We start from the raw sequence: 11893 nt of genomic DNA on the forward strand, positions 1-11893 counted from the left end.
AGGGGATTACACTTTGAATATTAATCACCAGAGATGAATCGCTGCAATTTCTTCTCTCACAGACCATTCTACACATTAACTGTTAATACAGTAGGTAAACAAAGATGGGCAGAGGGAGTTACAGTCCTTCTGCTGCATTTAATACTGCCAATACTGACGTGCATTTACCCACATGCACCTGAAAGAGCATGCATTGCTCCCATATTCAATGTATGATTGTGTATTTAATGTCTGGTGGTATAATCACATTCATGTGGTACTGTGTGGCTCAGTTGGTAGAGCATGACACTTCAAACTTCAGGATGCGCTATGGCATATATTATTATATATTACATTCAGTTTAGCTCCAACATATCTGAAGAACATTAAACAAGACTACCACAAACAACCCCCCCAAAATACCACAAACTACAACAAACAATCTCAAAATACCACTAGAAAATACTACAGATTATGGTATTATGTGGTTGATTGTGGTAGTTTGTTGTTGTTATATGGGTATTTTGGGGTTATTTGAGGTTGTTTGTGGTAATCTGTGGTAGCTGTTTTCGGGTAGTTTGTGGAAGGGACAGTTTGAGGTTGTTTGAGGTTACCGTGTAATCAGTGGCGACCCATCATTCACCTGTTTAAAGCTGGGGGGGGGGGGGTGTTCCTGTTTTGCATGTTATTTTGGCATTAATACATGTCACATATCAGTTTGCAAAGAATGTAAAAAATATATATCATTGAGTTAAAAAAGCCACATACAAACATGGTCTCTTTTTTGTTTTCTTGAGTAAGGCAGCTCCAAAATGCAGGTGTTTCAGCCTAGCTTAGTGCTTTCTGTGGTGGGGCAAGCCAGCAGAAAATATGGAGCGCTGCGCTGTGATTGGCTCAGTATTCTGTCACTCATGGGGACACTACGTCGCCGCCAAGTGTAAGGGTAGAGCTAGAAAATTCTAGCCCCTTGAATGTTGCCATAGAGTTACATTAGAAGTGCCCATCCAAGAAGGCTCAAGGTAATTTGCCACAGATAAAATTACGTCAAATCACGTTATATGTACAGTAGCTTTGATTGGACTGATCATGTCAACATCAGACTTTCAAAATCTTAGCTAGCAGTCATCATGAATCAATTCGACAATCTACAGGCAAATCCTTTTTAATCCTTGTCATATGAAGAGAAAAAATGAAGAAAAATTAAAGATAAAACGTATCGGTGCTCAGAGTTCCCAGTTGTTTTGAAAGCACCATAAATCCAGAGAATGCCAGACTTTGATGACAAAATTTGCCCACGAAGGACCGCTGCGCCAACTTCCTGTTCAATTGAGCACAGCACAACAAGGTGAGTCAAAAAAAAGTAATGTATGCTGCTGCATAAATTATGTAATATGCCAGGGAGATATGTATACAGTAGCTAAGAAAGTAATACTAAGTGTATGTTGTATAGTAAGATGTTAGTAGCCCATGAGCCTCACCCTAATAATTTGGTCTATTTACCCCTCTTAATTTTGCCTACTGTTCTGACTTGGTGGTGCACATGTAGCCTATAACCTGTTCTAGAGAAATGTAATCATCAAATATTGTAAGAGCTTTCATTGTCTGCTTATATGCCCCCTTTATTTCTCCTAAAGTTCTGACTTGGTGTACACTGTAAGAACGGCCCATGTTCTGAATTCTGTCGCTGTACATTTCAAAAGTGCTAAACAAATAGTTATATTGACTACGTCCGTCCTACATTAGCTGGCTCATTGTCTTAATCAAAATTACGGATTGCCTCTTATCAGCTTGTCATCCCCTTATGCCATAGTTTGTCAATAGTCAATAGTCATTTGTTTAAGCAAGTCAGCCATATATCAGCTTTGTTCTTTTTAAAGGCAGTAAATGAGGTTGAATTAACTGTTTCTCTGCCAGACAAGGCTCCGCTGATAGCCAGCTGTAGCAGTGGTAAGATGTTGGAACTGCTGTTGGGACAGCTTTATGTAGGCTCTAACAGTTTGTGGGTACCATTTGTCACCGTTATAGTGCAATTCATATATTGTTTAGTGTTGGTTGTGTAGTGGCTTTGCTGGCATGCATCCCACTTTTTTTTGCCCCACCAAGATATCCATGCTAAAATCGCCACTGATCTCAATTGTCAGTAGAATCCACATTTGTTTAACTTCTTATGGCTGGGGGCAGTATTGAGTAGCTTGGATGCATAAGGTGCCCAGAGTAAACGGCCTGCTACTCAGTCCCAGTTGCTAATATATGCATATTATTAGTATATTTGGATAGAAAACACTCTGAAGTTTCTAAAACTGTTTGAATGATGTCTGTGAGTATAACAGAACTCATATGGCAGGCAAAAACCTGAGGAAAAATCCAACTAGGAAGTGGATCTGAGGTTGGTCGTTTTTCAACTCATTCCCTATTGAAGATACAGTGGGATATTGGTAATTTTGCACTTCCTAAGGCTTCCACTAGATGTCAACAGTATTTACAACCTTGTTTGAGGCTTCTACTGTAAAGGAGGGGCTCATAAGGGCTCTTTGAGTCAGTGGTCTGGCAGAGTGCTACAGGCTCGTGACGCTCGTTCACGTGAGAGGTAGCTCGCATTGCATTGCTTTTCTACAGACAAAGGAATTCTCCGGTTGGAGCATTATTGAAGATTTATGTTAAAAACATCCTAAAGATTGATTCTATACATCGTTTGACATGTTTCTACGGACTGTAACGGAACTTTTTGACATTTCGTCTGCTCCTAGTGAATGCGCTTCATGACTTTGGATTTGTTTACAAAACGCGCTAACAAAAGTAGCTATTTGGACATAAATGATGGACATTATCGAACAAAACAAACATTTATTGTGGAACTGGGATTCCTGGGAGTGCATTCTGATGAAGATCATCAAAGGTAAGTGAATATTTATCATGTTATTTCTGACTTCTGTTGACTGCACAATATGGCGGATATCTTTTTGGCTGGTTTGGGCTCTGAGCGCCGTACTCAGATTAATGCATGGTTTGCTTTTTCCGTAAAGCTTTTTTGAAATCTGACACAGCGGTTGCATTAAGGAGAAGTGGATCTAAAATTCCATGAAAACACTTGTATCTTTGATCAACGCTTATTATGAGTATTTCTGGAAATTGATGTGGCTCTCTGCAAAATCACCGGATGTTTTAACTTCTTATGGCTGCAAGGGGCAGTATTGAGTAGCCAGTTAAATCGTGCCCATTTCAAACGGCCTCGTACTCAATTCTTGCTCGTACAATATGCATATTATTATTACTATTGGATAGAAAACACTCTCTAGTTTCTAAAACCGTTTGAATTATTTCTCTGAGTGAAACAGAACTCATTCTGCAGCACATTTCCTGACCAGGAAGTGGAATGTCAGAAATCGATGCTCTGTTCAACTTCCTGCCTATACATGGGCATGATACGTAAGAGTCTACGTACACTTCATACACCTTCCCCTGGTTGTCAAGAGGCGGTGAGAGAAGAAATTTCGTGTTTATCTTGGTCTGAGGTGGAATTAAAGCTCTTTGTATGACGTGACCGTCCATTTCCTGTTTCTGGAGCGCGCGAAAGGGGACATGGATTTGCCTTCTGTTTAGCTGTCGTTATGGACGACTAACATCTCCGGTTTAGATTTTATTTGATACATGTGACCATATCATCGTAAAGTATGTTTTTTCAATATAGTTTAATCAGATTATTGAAATTTTTTCGGGAGTTTTGCCGTGTTCCGTTCTCTGACTTTGTTGACGTTGGAGAGATCCGTGCCACTTGGCAAGTGCCCATGCTAAATCAAGAGGGAAATTTGCCGTTCCAGATCCAAACAACGACTGTTCTGGACAAAGGACACCTTGTCCAACATTCTGACGGAAGATCACCAAAAGTAAGAAACATTTTATGATGCTATTTCTAATATCTGTCGTGCATGTGAACTGGTCGTCGGCGCCCAAGTGTTTCTGGCTATTATAACGCTATATTGTGTTTTCGCTGTAAAACACTTGATAAATCGGAAATATTGTCTGGAATCACAAGATGCCTGTCTTTCAATTGCTGTACACTATGTATTTTTCAGAAATGTTTTATGATGAGTAATTAGGTATTTGACGTTGGTGTCTGTAAATATTATGGCTGCTTTCGGTGCAATTTCTGATTGTAACTGAAATGTAAACTATGATTTATACCTGAAATATGCAAATTTTTCGAACAAAACATATGCTATACAATAAATATGTTATCAGACTGTCATCTGATGAAGTTGTTTCTTGGTTAGTGGCTATTTATATCTTTATTTGGTCGAATTTGTGATAGCTACTGATGGAGTAAAAAACTGATGGAGTAAGAAAATGGAGTGTCTTTTGCTAACATGGTTAGCTAATAGATTTACATATTGTGTCTTCCCTGCAAAACATTTTAAAAATCGGACATGTTGGCTGGATTCACAAGATGTGTACCTTTCATATGCTGTATTGGACTTGTTAATGTGTGAAAGTAAAATATTTTTAAAAAATATCTTTTGAATTTCGCGCCCTGCACTTGAGCTGGATGTTGTCATAAGTGTACCGGTGTCGGGCTGCACCCCAAACAGGTTAAGAACTACTGAACATAGCGCGCCAATGTATACTGAGATTTTTTTATATAAATATGAACTTTACCGAACAAAACATACATGTATTGTGTAACATGAAGTCCTATGAGTGTCATCTGATGAAGATCATCAAAGGTTAGTGATTAATTGTATCTATATTTCTGCTTTTTGTGACTAATGTTGGAAAAATGGCTGTGTTTTTCTGTGACTTGGCGGTGACCTAACATAATCGTTTGTGGTGCTTTCGCTGTAAAGCCTTTTTGAAATCGGGACACTGTGGTGGGATTAACAACAAGATTACCTTTAAAATGGTATAAAATACTTACTTGTATGTTTGAGGAATTGTAATTATGAGATTTCTGTTGTTTGAATTTGGCGCCCTGCACTTTCACTGGCTGTTGTCATATCGATCCCGTTAGTGGGATCTCAGCCATAAGAAAGCAAGTCAGCCATATCAGCTTTGTTTTTTAAAAGGCAGTAAATTAGGCTGAATGAACTGTTTCGCTGCCAGACAAGGCTCCGCTGATAGCCAGGTGTAGCAGTGGTAAAGATTCACTCCATGGTACTGAAAAGAAAGCTCTGCTGTTGGGACAGCTTTACTGTAGGCTTTAACAGTTTATGGGCACCGTTTGTCACTGTTATAGTGCAATTAATGTATTGTTTAGCGCCGTGTAGTGTAGTGGCTTCGCCAGCATGCATCGCACATTTTTGGGGGGAGTTACCCCACCAAAATGTACATGCTAAAATCGCCACTGTGTGTGTGAGATATATCGTCAACTTTGTAATTATATATTTATAGAAGTGGGTATGTGCTGGTTTCGGCCAACAGAGGGGGCTCTAGTGGGTTGCTTCACGAGCTCTCACTGTTGTAGTTATCGCGCTAGCTTGCCAGTTGAATGAGTGACAAGCAAGGTTGCCATGTCCGGTTTTCTAACAAATTTGGCTACTTTCAAAACAATGTTGCGGATGGAAATGTATTGGTCGTGGGTTGCGGGTTATTGGGCTATTTCTAAATTGCACTGCGGCCGCCATGGCATTTTCTTAAAAAAATATATATCACTGTGACCTGCTATTGCTGACTATCAGGCAGTGAGGCAGCCTGTTTCTGAGTGAGTGAGAGAGTGAGTGGTGGGGAGGGGGAGTGCCGGAGGGGGGTGTGTGTGTTGAGACTGAGCGCTGCAGCATGAAGCGGAGTCTCGTGATTGAGAGGAGAAAGTATGGGGCCAATTTCATGCCATATGTATTGAATTTAAAATAAAATTAATCGTAAACATGAAAAATAAAAAGTAAAAAATGTAAACATGATATTTTCGAGGATGGGTCTTGTCCCGTCCTGTGTAAATATCGTTTTATATACCGTTTTCCTCGTTTTTTCGTATATGTTTTGTATATATTTTAATCTCACTTTCCATCTACACACTGAATATATTCTCCTGCAACCCGCCTCACCCAATATGGTACGGATCTGCTATTTTTATACTTTAGAATCCCCATCAGAAGCTAGCCAGCTAACTAGCTAGTAGTCAGTTAGCCACTGCTAGCGGTCTTCACCGTTAACTCGGACACCAGCCAGCCTCAGCTCGGTCAATACCCGCCAGTCTGCACAGCACGATATCAACCCAGAGCATATCGGACTGCTTTTTCCCTACCACATCTCCGGATTCCTACCGCAAGCTCTGAACCTATACACCGGATCATCGCAGCTAGCTAGCTGCAATCCGAGTGGCTACTCGTGGCTAATGTCTCTGTCCCGAAGCAAGCACCAGTTAGCCTTGAGTTAGCCTCGAGCTAGGCCCATCTCTCAGCTTGCCAAAGAGGTCCACCAGCTAATTCTTGGGCTACAATACCTCTTTTGCCAATTGGCCTGAACCCTTTACTGCCGACAATGAGCCCCGCCGATCCATCATGACTGGTCTGCCAACGTAATCGTACAAGGTGGTTTCAATTGGCTCTTCCGTTGCGACATCGCCGCGGGCCCATCTGCTAACCCCGGCCCGCTATCTGTCTGAATGTCTCCAGCTCGCCAAGCATAGTAGCGACTACTGAATCATGATTATTGTCTTATTTCACTGTAGATCCCCCAGCCCAGCACAATATGCCTTAGATAGCCCTTTTATCCCACCCCCAACACATGCGGTGACCTCACCTGGCTTAACTGGTGCCTCTAGAGACAAAACCTATCTCATTGTCACTCTATGCCTAGGTTTACCTTCACTGTACTCACATCCTACCATACCCTTGTCAGTACATTATGCATTGAATCTATTCTTCCACACCCAGAAATCTGCTCCTTTTACCCTCTGTTCTGAACGCACTAGACGACCAGTTCTTATAGCCTCTAGCCTCTAGCCGTACCCTTATCCTACTCCTCCTCTGTTCCTCTGTTTATGTAGAGGTTAACCCAGGCCCTGCAGCCCCCAGCACCACTCCCATTCCCCAGGCGCTCTCATTTGTTGACTTCTGTAAATGTAAAAGCCTTGGTTTCATGCATGTTAAAACATCAGAAGCCTCCTCCCTAAGTTTGTTTTATTCACTGCTTCAGCACACTCCGCCAACCCTGATGTCCTAGTCGTGTCTGAATCCTGGCTTAGGTAGGCCACCAAAAATCCAGAAATTTCCATCCCCAACTACAACATTTTCCAACAAGATAGAACTGCCAAAGGGGGCGGAGTTGCAATCTACTGTAGAGATAGCTTGCAGAGTTCTGTCATACTATCCAGGTCTGTGCCCAAACAATTCGAGCTTCTACTTTTAAAAATCCACCTTTCCAGAAACAAGTCTTTCACCGTTGCCGCTTGTTATAGACCCCCCTCAGCCCCCAGCTGTGCCCTGGACACCATATGTGAATTGATTGCCCCCCATCTATCTTCAGAGTTTGTACTGTTAGGTGACCTAAACTGGGATATCCTTAACACCCCGGCCAAGCTTGATGCCCTCAATCTCACACAAATGATCAAGGAACCTACCAGGTACAACCCTAAATCCGTAACCACGGGCACCCTCTTAGATATCATTCTGACCAATTTGCCCTCTAAAAACACCTCTGCTGTCTTCATCCAGGATCTCAGCGATCACGGCATCATTGCCTGCGTCCGTAATGGGCCCGCGATCAAACGACCACCCCTCATCACTGTCAAACGCTCCCTAAAACACTTCAGCGAGCAGGCCTTTCTAATCGACCTGGCCCGGGTGTCCTGGAAGGATTTTGACCTCATCCCGTCAGTAGAGGATGCCTGGTTGCTATTTAAAAGTGCTTTCCTCACCATCCTAAATAAGCATGCCCCATTCAAAAAAATGTAGAACTAAGAACAGATATAGCCCTTGATTCACCCCAGACTTGACTGCCATTGACCAGCACAAAAACATCCTGAGGCGTTCCCGCATTAGCATCGAATAGCCGCCACGATATGCAACTTTTCAGGGAAGTCAGGAACCAATATACACAGTCAGTTAAGAAAGCTAAGACTAGCTTTATCAAACAGTATTTTGCATCCTGTAGCACTAATTCCAAAAAGTCTTGGGACACTGTAAAGTCCATGGAGAATAAGAGCACCTCCTCCCAGCTGCCCACTGCACTGAGGCTAGGAAACACTGTCACCACCGATAAATCTATGATAATCAATCATTTCAAGAAGCATTTTTCTACGGCTGGCCATGCTTTCCACCTGGCTACCCCTACCCCGGCCAACAGCTCTGCATCCCCTGCAGCAAATTGCCCAAGCCCCCCCCCGCTTCTCCTTCACCTAAATCCAGACAGCTGACGTTCTGAAAGAGCTGCAAAATCTGGATCCCTACAAATCAGCTGGGCTAGACAATCTGGACTCTCTCTTTCTAAAATTGCCCACCAAAATTGTTGCAACCCCTATTACTAGCCTGTTCAACCTCTCTTTCATATCGTCTGAGATCCCCAAAGATTGGAAAGCTACCGCGGTCATCCCCCTCTTCAAAGGTGGAGACACTCTAGACCCCAACTGTTAAAGACCTATATCCATCCTGCCCTGCCTTTCTAAAATCTTCGAAAGCCAAGTTAACAAACAGATTACCGACCATTTCGAATCTCACCGTACCTTCTCCACTATGCAATCTGGTTTCCGAGCTGGTCGTGGTGCACCTCAGCCACGCTCAAGGTCCTAAACGATATCATAACTGCCATTGATAAAAGACAGTACTGTGCAGCTGTCTTCATCGACCTGGCCAAGGCTTTCGACTCAATCACCGCATTCTTATCGGCAGACTCAATAGCCTTGGTTTCTCAAATGACTGCCTCGCCTGGTTCACCAACTACTTCTCAGTTCAGTGTGTCAAATCAGAGGGCCTGTTGTCCGGACCTCTGGCAGTCTCTATGGGGGTGCCACAAGGTTAAATTCTCGGGCCGACTCTTTTCTCTGTATATATCAATGATGTCGCTCTTGCTGCTGGTGATTCTCTGATCCACCTCTACGCAGACGACACCATTCTGTATACATCTGGCCCTTCTTTGGACACTGTATTAACAAACCTCCAAAACAAGCTTCAATGCCATACAAAACACCTTCCGTGGCCTCCAACTGTTTTTAAATGCTAGTAAAACTAAATGCATGCTCTTCAACCGATTGCTGCCCGCACCCGCCCGCCCGACTAGCATCAATACTCTACTTCAATCCAAAGTTAAATCTAGAACCGGCTTCCTATTTCATAACAAAGCCTCCTTCACTCATGCTGCCAAACATACCCTCGTAAAACTGACTATCCTACCAATCCTTGACTTCAGCGATGTAATTTACAAAATAGCCTCCAACACTCTACTCAGAAAACTGGATGTAGTCTATCACAGTGCCATCCATTTTGTCACCAAAGCCCCATATACTACCCACCACTGCGACCTGTAAGCTCTTGTTGGCTGGCCCTCGCTACATATTTGTCACCAGACCCACTGGCTCCAGGTCATCTATAAGTCTTTGCTAGGTAAAGCCCTGCCTTCTCAGCTCACTGGTCACCATAGCAACACCCACCCATAGCACGCGCTCCAGCAGGTATATTTAAATGGCCATCCCCAAAGCCAACACTTACTTTGGCCGCCTTTCCTACCAGTTCTTTGATGCCAATGACTGGAACGAATTGCAAAAATCACTGAAGCTGGAGACTTATATCTCCCTCTCTAACTTTAAGCATCAGCTGTCAGAGCAGATTACCGATCACTGTACCTGTACACAGCCAATCTGTAAATAGCACACCCAACTACCTCGTCCCCATATTGTTATTTTTCTTGCTCTTTTGCACCATAGTATCTCTACTTGCACATCATCATCTGCACATCTATCACTCCAGTGTTAATGCTACATTGTAATTATTTCGCCTCTATGGCCTTTTTATTGCCTAACCTCTCTAATCTTTTACATTTGCACACACTGTACATAGATTTTTTTCTATTGTGTTATTGACTGTACGTTTGTTTATGTGTAACTCAGTGTTGTTTTTGTCGCACTGCTTTGCTTTATCTTGGCCAGGACGCAGTTGTAAATGAGAACTTGTTCTCAACTGGCCTACCTGTTCAAATAAAGGTGAAATAAAAATAAAATAAAGGTACAACCTTTTGGTTATGCTACTTGTATCTTTGCTTTCGATGTCTGTTTCTTTACCTTCACTGTCAGTATTTTCGATTGCAAGTTTAGCCATTTTTTTGTGAAGGGCGGGATTTAAAGGGAGGCGTAGACAATGAATCACCAGTGGTCCACTAGTTTTGGAGTGACGGTTCATCTTAACCCAATCAATGAACATGATATACAGGATTTTTTTCTATTGGCTACTTAAATCAGACGGTCTGACGTCACCACTACACACCAAGGCTGCTGTCCAAACACTTAAAAGACACACCCTATCCCCTCAACCCTCAAATTAAGTGGACACTTCTGATGACGTATCATGACTTCTGACAAGTATATACTTGCAGGGCAAGGGGCAAGGGGCAAGGAATGATTTTTAAATGAACCACCCTTGGCTGGAAATTCGTCACTCGTTCATCCCGCGATGATTGTGTTTTCAGCCACCGGTAACTTGTGGGTGCTTTATATGCGCTACAGTCAATTATTAGTGCGTGTCTACTTATATTAAATATATCATTAATATACGCCTACTGTATGATAGCTAGCAAATGAATTAGCTAACTAACGTTAGCCTGCCTAGCTGAAACTTCTGAAGGAAGTTTTTTCCCCCTACAATTTCCAAAAGATAATTAAGCAAAAACATTTTTACGATACGCGTTTGTGCCGTCATGTGCATAAGTAGCACAATTTCTAACTTATTTGCATTTGTTTTTACTTACACTTGTATGTTGACATCTCCATTGATGTTGTTTTTAAGTTTTCGCAGACTTTTCTTAGCAGATGTACAATCGTCGGGATTTGAATTATGTGGAGTTTCAGGCCCCGGAGAGAACATAATTGTACACTCGCAAAGCCGACTAAAAACAAGGGCTGAGGGGCTTACGTTGCAAACTTCCCTTGCTTGGCTAATCATTTGGACCGCCATCCAAGATGGCGACGGGGATTCCCCCTAGAGCATAAGGCGAGGGTAAGTGTTTGGACCGCAGCCCAACTCTTTCCCCCAGTGGCCCCATGTTCTGAACATGACTAACCAGTTAGCAACACCTGTATCGAACATTGGGCAACAGGTAATTCATATCTTTACCTAAGTAGTTACATGGTTTGTCATTAACTGTATTAGATAGACACGCTTCTAATATCTGTACATTATTGACCCGTGACTGACAAAGTACGTTAGCTTAGTTGGCTGGCTTTGGTGTCAGACTAGCTAGCCAAATGGAAATGGAATGAATCGCAAGACTGCATGCCTGTAATGTGACAGCTAGTAGTGAAACATTTGTCCATATCTTTGCCCTGAGCGAGTGAGTGAGTGAGCGAGCCAGCGTGTGAGAGAGATAAAACAGCGACAACCCTAAATAGCTATTTCCATAACAATACCTGAAGCCTAGAACCAATCTTGCTTGATACCATGAAATGTATTGTATAAAGATACACTTAATATACCGAACAAAAATATAAACGCAACATGTAACAATTTCATAGCTTTTTACTAAGTTACAGTTCACATGAGAAAATCAGTCAATTGAAATACATTCATTAGGCCCTAATCTATGGATCTCACATGACTGGAAATACAGATTTGGTCACAGATAAAAATGGGCCTCAGGATCTCGTCACAGTATTTTTTGTGCATTCAAATGGCCATTGATGAAATGCAATTGTGTTCGTTGTCTGTAGCTGATGCCTGCCCATACCATAACCCCACCATGGGGCTCTCTGTTCACAATGTTGACATCAGCAAACTGC

The 11893-nt window shown here is 42.4% G+C and overlaps 1 protein-coding gene across 1 annotated transcript in view; it reads right to left on the reverse strand.

Moving 5' to 3' along the window:
• The window catches only part of LOC120018470 (S-arrestin-like), a 32755-nt gene extending 21677 nt beyond the window's left edge, over positions 1-11078 (reverse strand). Inside the window, exon 1 of the mRNA XM_038961694.1 lies at positions 10867-11078. The gene's annotated coding sequence lies outside the window, so the exon portion shown is untranslated. The remainder of the gene's footprint in view (positions 1-10866) is intronic.
• Between the last annotated feature and the right edge of the window lie 815 nt (positions 11079-11893).

Source organism: Salvelinus namaycush, chromosome 23 (genome assembly GCF_016432855.1).
Source record: "Salvelinus namaycush isolate Seneca chromosome 23, SaNama_1.0, whole genome shotgun sequence".
Taxonomy (NCBI): Eukaryota; Metazoa; Chordata; class Actinopteri; order Salmoniformes; family Salmonidae; genus Salvelinus; species Salvelinus namaycush.